Genomic DNA, 8,138 nt, shown 5'->3' on the forward strand with positions numbered 1-8,138 from the left:
TGACATATGTTTTGATTTAATTAAAATACTAAATCATTTTATTACCTTATGCCAATTTTTGCAGGAGCTAACTATATTATTCCAGAGCTCCTTAATAAATGGCATAGTTTTTGGACCATATTTTATATATATAACAATATATATCTAAAGCAAATAATTATCGGATTAATCCAAATGGCCAAAATTAAATATCCATGAGCTCCTAAAATATTTGTTTGAATTTTACCTCTGACCAATATTTTCAGAGAGCAACATGAACATTTCCTTGGACCTTTTTGGAACAATTTTTATTTGGGTCATTTCAGAGATGATTCTGAGGGTTTTACAAATCCTCATTTCAAAATTAAATGGAATTTAAACATGATGCACAAATGACTAGCTAGTCTAGGTCATACCAGACTAGGGATGTGACGCCATCTCTCCGGACACAGTCCGACGAGCGCTCTTTTTCCTGAAAGGAGCACCAGCGTTAATATACCTTACCGGAATCAATCCCGATAATATGGTGACGCGCCTTACTGTTGCGGCGGCGTTTCAATCCGGACCGCGCTTCTTTTTAGCCTGCATGGCCGTGCTACCACTTGTTGGCTAGCCACCGCGGGCTCGGCCTCCTGCCTCGAAGCCACCCCCTGCGAAACACCATTGATATACGGTGATAAAAAAATAAGCACGGATGGGTCATTATCAAAGTACTAGGGCTTCGGTCTCAGTTACCTGTGAGGCTGGAAGTATTCCGGGGTAATCGGCTGTAATGGCAACCAAGGCATTATCGATGCTTAGTTGGTGAAATACCCCATCAATCAGCTCAACCAATATGTCCAGATCCTCTTGGGAGGCCGGATCGAGGAATCGTTCCAGATCCTCGGGTTGCGGAGGCGGGCTGTTTATATCTTTTATGGCCTGGCACAGTTCCTACGTCGATATCACAAAATGAGATATCTAACCATGGGAGTATGGATCGGATGTGCCAAAAAGGAAATGTCCGCTTACCCAGCTCCGAGGATTGTTCATAGAAAATCCGTTCAATGGACTGACGCAGAGAAAATCCTCCTCTTCCCCCTTGTACAGCGCGGACAAGATCTTCACCAGATCGGCGACCGATCCCGGCCCCATACGGCCGTGACGGGTGGCATCGTCCTCCCCGTTGAAATCCCACATGGGGTGGCCCCTATACTGGAGCGGCTGCACCCCCCGCATAATGCAGGTGGCCATGGCACCGATCATGGTCATTCCAGAATGAGCTAGCAACCTTATTCGGCTCATTAGGTAAAGGACGTCCCTATCATTTTCCCTCTGGGGGGCTCCGTGGACGCCAACTTAGGCGTTTCTTCAAGGGAGCATTACTGAACTCCGGGAGGCCGGTCCGAACGGGATCCGATAGCGGGGCGTCTTCTATATAAAACCATTCCGAAGGCCAGTCTTCGGACGCCTTCTTCGGGGTTCCGGATAGATATCCGGTCCCGGCGATGCGCCATAGCTCGGCTCCGCCCACTTGATATATTGACCCCTCATGAGAACGGGGTACGAGGCAGAATAATCTCTTCCACAGCGCAAAATGAGCCTCGACGCCCAAAAACAGTTCGCAAAGGGCCACGAACCCCGCAATGTGCAGAATGGAGGCAGGCGTAAGGTGGTGCAGCTGGAGACCGTAGAACTCCAGGAGCCCCCGGAGAAACGGATGTATTGGAAATCCAAGTCCTCTTATCAGATAAGAGACAAAGCATACCCGCTCTCCTTTGGAAGGATCGGGGATGCTCTCCGCTTGCTTTCGGCCCTTATAGGTGGCGAGTCCGGCTCAAACCGGAACCATGAAGGCTGGGGGAAGAAATCCCTTGGTTTGGAGCGTCACTAGCTTGCTATGCGAGACTGAGCACCTCTCCCAATCCCCAGGCCGGGGGCTGGGAGCGCGAGAGGAGGATCCGCGTCGACTGTCCATGATGGAATGGATTTTTTGTCAGAGGCGCTCTGATGAAAGCTTGCAGAGGGGGGATGGTGTGATTCGGATCTAGATCCTCATCTCTTTTTATAGGCGGCTCATATGCGCAGCTAGGAGGGGAAGCGTAAAATGCCCTGGCTTTTCGCATTCGTTCGACACATGGAAGATGGCCATTATTGGGCATGGAAGCCAAGGAGCGCAGCATTTATCAGAAGCCGGACACTATTCGACAAGTATATGGAATTTGGAGAAGAACCCGCGTCGCAATGCCGAAGACAATCTACGCGCCGGACTCGTCGTCATTGAAGCCTGCTTCGGGGGCTACTGAGGGAGTCCCGGATTAGGGGGTGTCCGGATAGCCGAACTATCACCTTTGGCCGGACTCCTGGACTATGAAGATACAAGATTGAAGACTTCATCCCGTGTCCGGATGGGACTTTCCTTGGCGTGGAAGGCAACCTTGGCGATACGGATATGTAGATCTCCTACCATTGTAACCGACTCTGTGTAACCCTAACCCTCTCCGGTGTCTATATAAACCGGAGGGTTTTAGTCCGTAGGACGAACAACAATCATACCATAGGCTAGCTTCTAGGGTTTACCCTCTTTGATCTCGTGGTAGATCTACTCTTGTACTACCCGAGATCCACCGGTTTTGACACGGACACAAGGCCACGCAGGCACCAGCATGCGCAGTGTCCTCGTTTCCCCTTTGGTGCTAAGGGGGCAAGCGCAGGCGCAGAGTACCGAGGCATTAGGCAAAGGTTTCCATATCGGTGCAACAAGACCAAGACCAGCAGGACGGAGGTCATCGTGGATCCCAAGACAGCGTCACCACCAGCGCCTTTGGCAGGCGAAGACAACCTTTAGTCAGGATAGCTTGTACTAGTTGTCCCCTTTCAAATTGGCCGTTGTTGGATCCCTTCCCGCTCGATATTTGGGGAGAGGACCAGGGCCTCTATAAATAGGACTAGCCACCATCGTAGGAGGCATCTCAACCGGAACTGATCCAAATCATCCTCAACCACACACAAGTTCACCAAGCACAAGAACACCTCTTCTCAGGAGGCTGTTCTTCCCTTGTACTGTTCATCATAAGCCCAAGAGGCAATCCACCACCACCACATTGGAGTAGGGTATTACACCACAACGGTGGCCCAAACCAGTATAAACCTCGTGTCTCTTGTGTTGTGAGTTCATCGAGCTAATCTTAGAGATCGCGGCGAGGCTGGGGGCGTGATTCAGTAGGGGGAAATCATCATGCACATCCCAGAGTTCGAACCTCAAGGGTTTTGCCGGAACCCTAAATCCGACATTTGGCATGCCAGGTAGTGCGCGAGAGCTTTCCTTCCATCGGCCCGCACTCCTCCAACACCTCACTTCGCCCTCATGGTGGACAACGCACCTCCGGCCCTGGCGGCCGATGCCAGTGCTGGGGCTAGGGGCTCCGGGCCTTGGCCCCCGCCTTACAGCGGGTGCAGTGGCCGCCCAAGTTCAAGCCAGAGATGCCGCCACGCTACGACAGCACGGCGGACCCGGTGGTTTTCCTGTTGGCGTATGAGGAGGCCGTCCTGAAGGCCGGGGGCGACGACAAGGTCATGGCCAGCTGGCTTCCCGTGGCCCTTACTGGTGTCCCACGCGCCTGGTTGGTCGACCTTCCCGGGTCCATGGTGGCATCTTGGGAGGAGCTGCACAGTCTCTTTGCTGCGTGCTTCGCGGCTTCGATGCCCCGCATGGTCGCGGCCCTCCTCGGCGGCTCGCAAGTGCCACCCTCAGACCGCCATGCCAAGCCGTTCTTTTGCCGGATCAGCACCGTCCTCGCATGGCAAGGAGCTCCCCCGGCTTGGGTGGCACCCAAGGCCGACCTGGCCTTTGACTCGGAAGATCACCCCGCCACCATTGCCTGCTCGGGCGCGCTCCCGATGCTCTGCACGCTCACCATATGCCACGTGGTCGTCACCAAAACACTCATCGATAGTGGTGCCGGCCTCAACGTGCTCTCGGTGGAGGCCTTCAGCCTCCTTCATGTACCGCTGGAGCGGCTCCGTCCCAGCAAGCCCTTCTCACGCATCGGTGGTGGTTCCTCCAGTCCCCTGGGGCAGATCCACCTTCTCGTGACCTTCTGCACCCGTGACAACTACTGCACGGAGCTAGTCGACTTCGACATTGCTCACATCCGCCTCCCGTACAACGCCATCCTCGAATACCCTGCCCTGGCTTAGTTCGTGGCAGCAACCCATCCGGCCTACAACCTCATGAAGGTGCCCGGAAGCAAGGGCATCCTCACCATAGCTGGAGATAGCAAGGATGCTCTTACGGCGGTCAAGCTTTCCCTCAAGGCCTCCACAGTGGTGCAGACCACCGATGCGGACGCCTCCAAGGCCAAGAAAACTGCGCCGACCAAGAAGAAGCAGTTGTTCACTCAGGATAAGGCGGAGACCAAGCAGGTGCCAGTTGAGGAAGACGGGTCCTCAGGAGCCACCTTCACCATAGGTGCCAACCTTGACCCCGACCAAGAGAAGGCATTGGTGAAGTTCTTGCGCTCGAACAAGGAGGTGTTCGCATGGGAACACAAGCAGCTAGTGGGGGTCCCAAGGGAGGTGATTGAGCATCACCTGAAGGTGTGCCCCAATGTACGCCCTATGAAGCAGAAGGCGAGGCGGCAGTCCACGGAGAAGCAGGCCTTCATCATCCAAGAAACCCGCAAGTTGGAGGCAGCAGGTGTCATTCATGAGGTTCGCTACCCCAAATGGCTGGCGAACCTTGTTGTCATGCTAAAAAAAGGGGGGGAAAGGAGCGCATGTGCGTCGACCTCACCAACCTCAACAAGGCCTGCCCCCAAGATCCGTTCCCGCTCCCCCGCATCGACCAGATCGTCGACTCCACCACCGTGTGCGACCTGCTGTGTTTCCTGGATGTGTTTTCGTGTTATCACCAGATCAAGATGGCAGTAGAAGACGTGGAGGAGACAGCCTTCCTGACCCCATGTGGGGTATACTGCTACACTTGCATGTCGTTCGGGTTGCGCAATGCGGGCGCGACCTTCCAACGGCTGATGCACATTGCCTTGGGCCGACAGCTTAGAAGAAACGCCGAGGCTTACGTCGATGGCATTGCGGTGGAATCTTGGGAGGCAAGGACCTTGATCCAGGACTTGGAGGAGACCTTCGTGAGCCTCCGCCGGGTAGTCCTGCGACTCAACCCAGAGAAGTGTGTGTTCGGCGTCCCTTTCGGCAAGCTGCTGGGCTTCCTCGTGTCCCACAAGGGGATCGAGGCCAACCCGGAGAAGGTCAAGGCGATCGAAGACATGAGTCCACCGCAAACCCTCAGAGAGATGTAGAAGCTCGCCGGTAGCGTGACCGCGCTAGGATGCTTCATCTCCAAGCTGGGGGGAGCGCGCCCTACCATTCTTCAAGCTGATGAAGAAAAAGGGCCCATTTGAGTGGACACAGGAGGCCTACCAAGCATTTCAAGACCTCAAGAAATACCTGACCAGTCCCCCCGTGATGGTGGCATTGCGCCCTCTCGAGCCCCTGGTGCTCTGCCTTGCCGCCACTCCCTACTCCGCCAGTGCAGCCCTGGTGACGGTTCGGGAGGAGCGCCAGGCTAAGGCCGCATCCCGCCCAGCCACGGCCTCAGCCAGGGCAGCACAGGACCAGGAAAGCCTCGCGAGGACCACGACAACGGCAGCAAGGGACCAAGTGCAGCAGGACGATGCCCCCGGGGCTGAAGGGGTCCCACCAACTAACCAGGCGATGGGGGCTCCATTATCTTCGGAGGCACCTCAACCTCCGGAAGACGCAGGCCACGTTAGCGCACCCACCCTCGTCGAGCATCCGGTGTACTTCGTCAGCGTAGTGTTACGGGATGCAAGAGCACGCTACCCTATGCCTCAGAAGCTCTTACTTGCGCTCTTGGTGGCCTCGCGTAAGCTGCAACACTACTTTCAAGGTCAACCCATCAAGGTCGTCTCGTCCTACCCCTTGGAAAGGGTACTTAGGAGCCCCAACTCCGTTGGGAGGGTCGCCAAATGGAACATTGAGCTGCAGGCATTCCAGTTGGAGTTCAGCACAACCAGGGTCATCAAGGGAGCCGCACTTGCTGATTTCGTGGCTGAATGGACGGACGCACCAGAGCTCAAGGTGGGCGAGGATCGGTCTCTCTCCCCAGGAAGTGAGGCACCAGATGGCTGGGTCATGTATTTCAATGGTGCCTTCTCGCGGCAGGGCGCGGGGGCTGGTGCAGTGCTTATATCACCCACTCAGGACAAGCTCTACTACGCCCTACAGCTCTGTTTCCAGCAGGGCGAAAAGGTCTCCAACAACATAGCAGAATACGAGGGCCTCATAGCAGGCCTAAAAGTTGTAGTAGCGCTGGGAGTGAAGCGCCTCGTCATCAAGGGCGACTTACAACTCCTCGTCAACTTCTCCAACAAGGTGTACAAGCCGAAGGACGAGCACATGGAAGCATACCTTGCGGAAGTACGCAAGATGGAGAAGCAGTTCTGGGGGCTAGAGTTGCAGCATGTGCCCCTCGGCACCAACAAAGAGGCTGACGACATCGCCAGGAGGGCGTCCAAACGGCTGCCCCAGGAGCCTGGCATTTTCGAGGAACGACTCTTCAAGCCGTCAGCGGCACCACCACTTTCAAGAACGGCACAGCCTCGGGAAGAACTCCCTCAGCCACCTACCACAGGAGCCCCAGCCTGTGGCCCGACCTCGGGAGCGCGCCTACTCTTGGAGCTGGAGCCTCGGGAGGGATGCTGGACCAAGGAATTCAAGGAATAGCTGACGCAAGGGACGCTGCCGGAGAAAGAATAGGACGCGGAGCGCGTGGCCCAGCAAGCCACGACCTACTTCATCCAAGACGGTGAGCTATACCGGAAGCGGTCGAATGACGTTTCCCTATGTTGCATCTCCAGGGAACAGGGGAAAGAGCTGTTAGCCGACATACACGGCGGAGATTGCGGACACCACTCATCGTCATGGACCCTCGTTGGCAAGGCATTTCGCAGCGGATTCTATTGGCCTACAGCACTCAAGGATGCGACCGAGCTGGTGAAGTCCCGCGAGGCCTGCCAATTCCACGCCAAGCAGATCCAGTAGCCAGCTCAGGGCCTACAGACCATCCTGCTCTCATGGTCGTTCGCGGTCTGGGGGCTAGATATCTTGGGCCCATTCCCTTGAGCGCCTGGGGGCTACCGCTACCTCTGCGTCGCCATCAACAAGTTCACCAAGTGGGCGAAGGTGGAAGCCGTCCGCACCATCCCAGCCGGCTCCACGGTCAAGTTCATCAAAGGCCTCGTGAGCCAGTTTGGGGTCCCTAACCGCATCATCACCGACAATGGTTCGCAGTTCACTAGCAATCTCTTCAAGACGTATTGTACTAACCATGGAACGCAGATCTGCTACACTTTGGTGGCGCACCTCCGGAGCAACAGCCAGGACGAACGCGCCAAGGAGGAGGTCCTGAGGGGCCTCAAGACCAGGACCTTCAAGAAGAAGCTGGAGGCCTGCATCAGGGGCTGGCACGACGAGCTCCAGTCCGTGTTGTGGTCCATCCGCACCACCGCCACCAAGCCAACAGGCGAGACCTCATTCTTCCCTGTCTACGGAGCGGAAGCGGTTCTTCCTCACGAGGTCAGGTGCCACTCTGCATGGGTCCTGGCATTTGATGAAGCGCAGCAGGACGCCATGCGGGGGATGGACCTCGTGCTTGGGGAGGAACACCACCGTGAAGCCATGCTACGGGCGGCAAGATACCAGCAGGCACTATGGTGGTACCACTATCGCAGCGTCCGCCCTAGGACGCTCGAGGTGGGTGACCTCGTCCTAAGGCGGGTGCTCTCTAGGGAAGGGCTGCATAAGCTCTCACCCATGTGGGAGGGCCCATTCATGGTCGTCCACGTCTCCAGGCCTAGCATCGCGCGCTTGGAGACCCAGGACGGGGTACCCATCCCGAACGCCTGGAGCATCCAGCACCTCTGGAAGTTCTACCCCTGAAGAAAAGCCCGGTGCCTGTGAAGAAGGTCCAGTGCCTGTGAAGCTTGCCGCCCGTGACACTCTCACGTAATAATGAGTGGGGCTTTACACGCCCTGGAGTCTCATGGGTGCCGCCCTTGGGCCTCGGGGGCTCCCTCCCACGCCTAGTGGCATCACTTAGCTCCGCGCTGGTGAGAAGACTTGAAGACTAGACTAGGTGC

This window comes from Triticum dicoccoides, unplaced genomic scaffold, assembly GCF_002162155.2.
Source record: "Triticum dicoccoides isolate Atlit2015 ecotype Zavitan unplaced genomic scaffold, WEW_v2.0 scaffold103946, whole genome shotgun sequence".
Taxonomy (NCBI): domain Eukaryota; kingdom Viridiplantae; phylum Streptophyta; class Magnoliopsida; order Poales; family Poaceae; genus Triticum; species Triticum dicoccoides.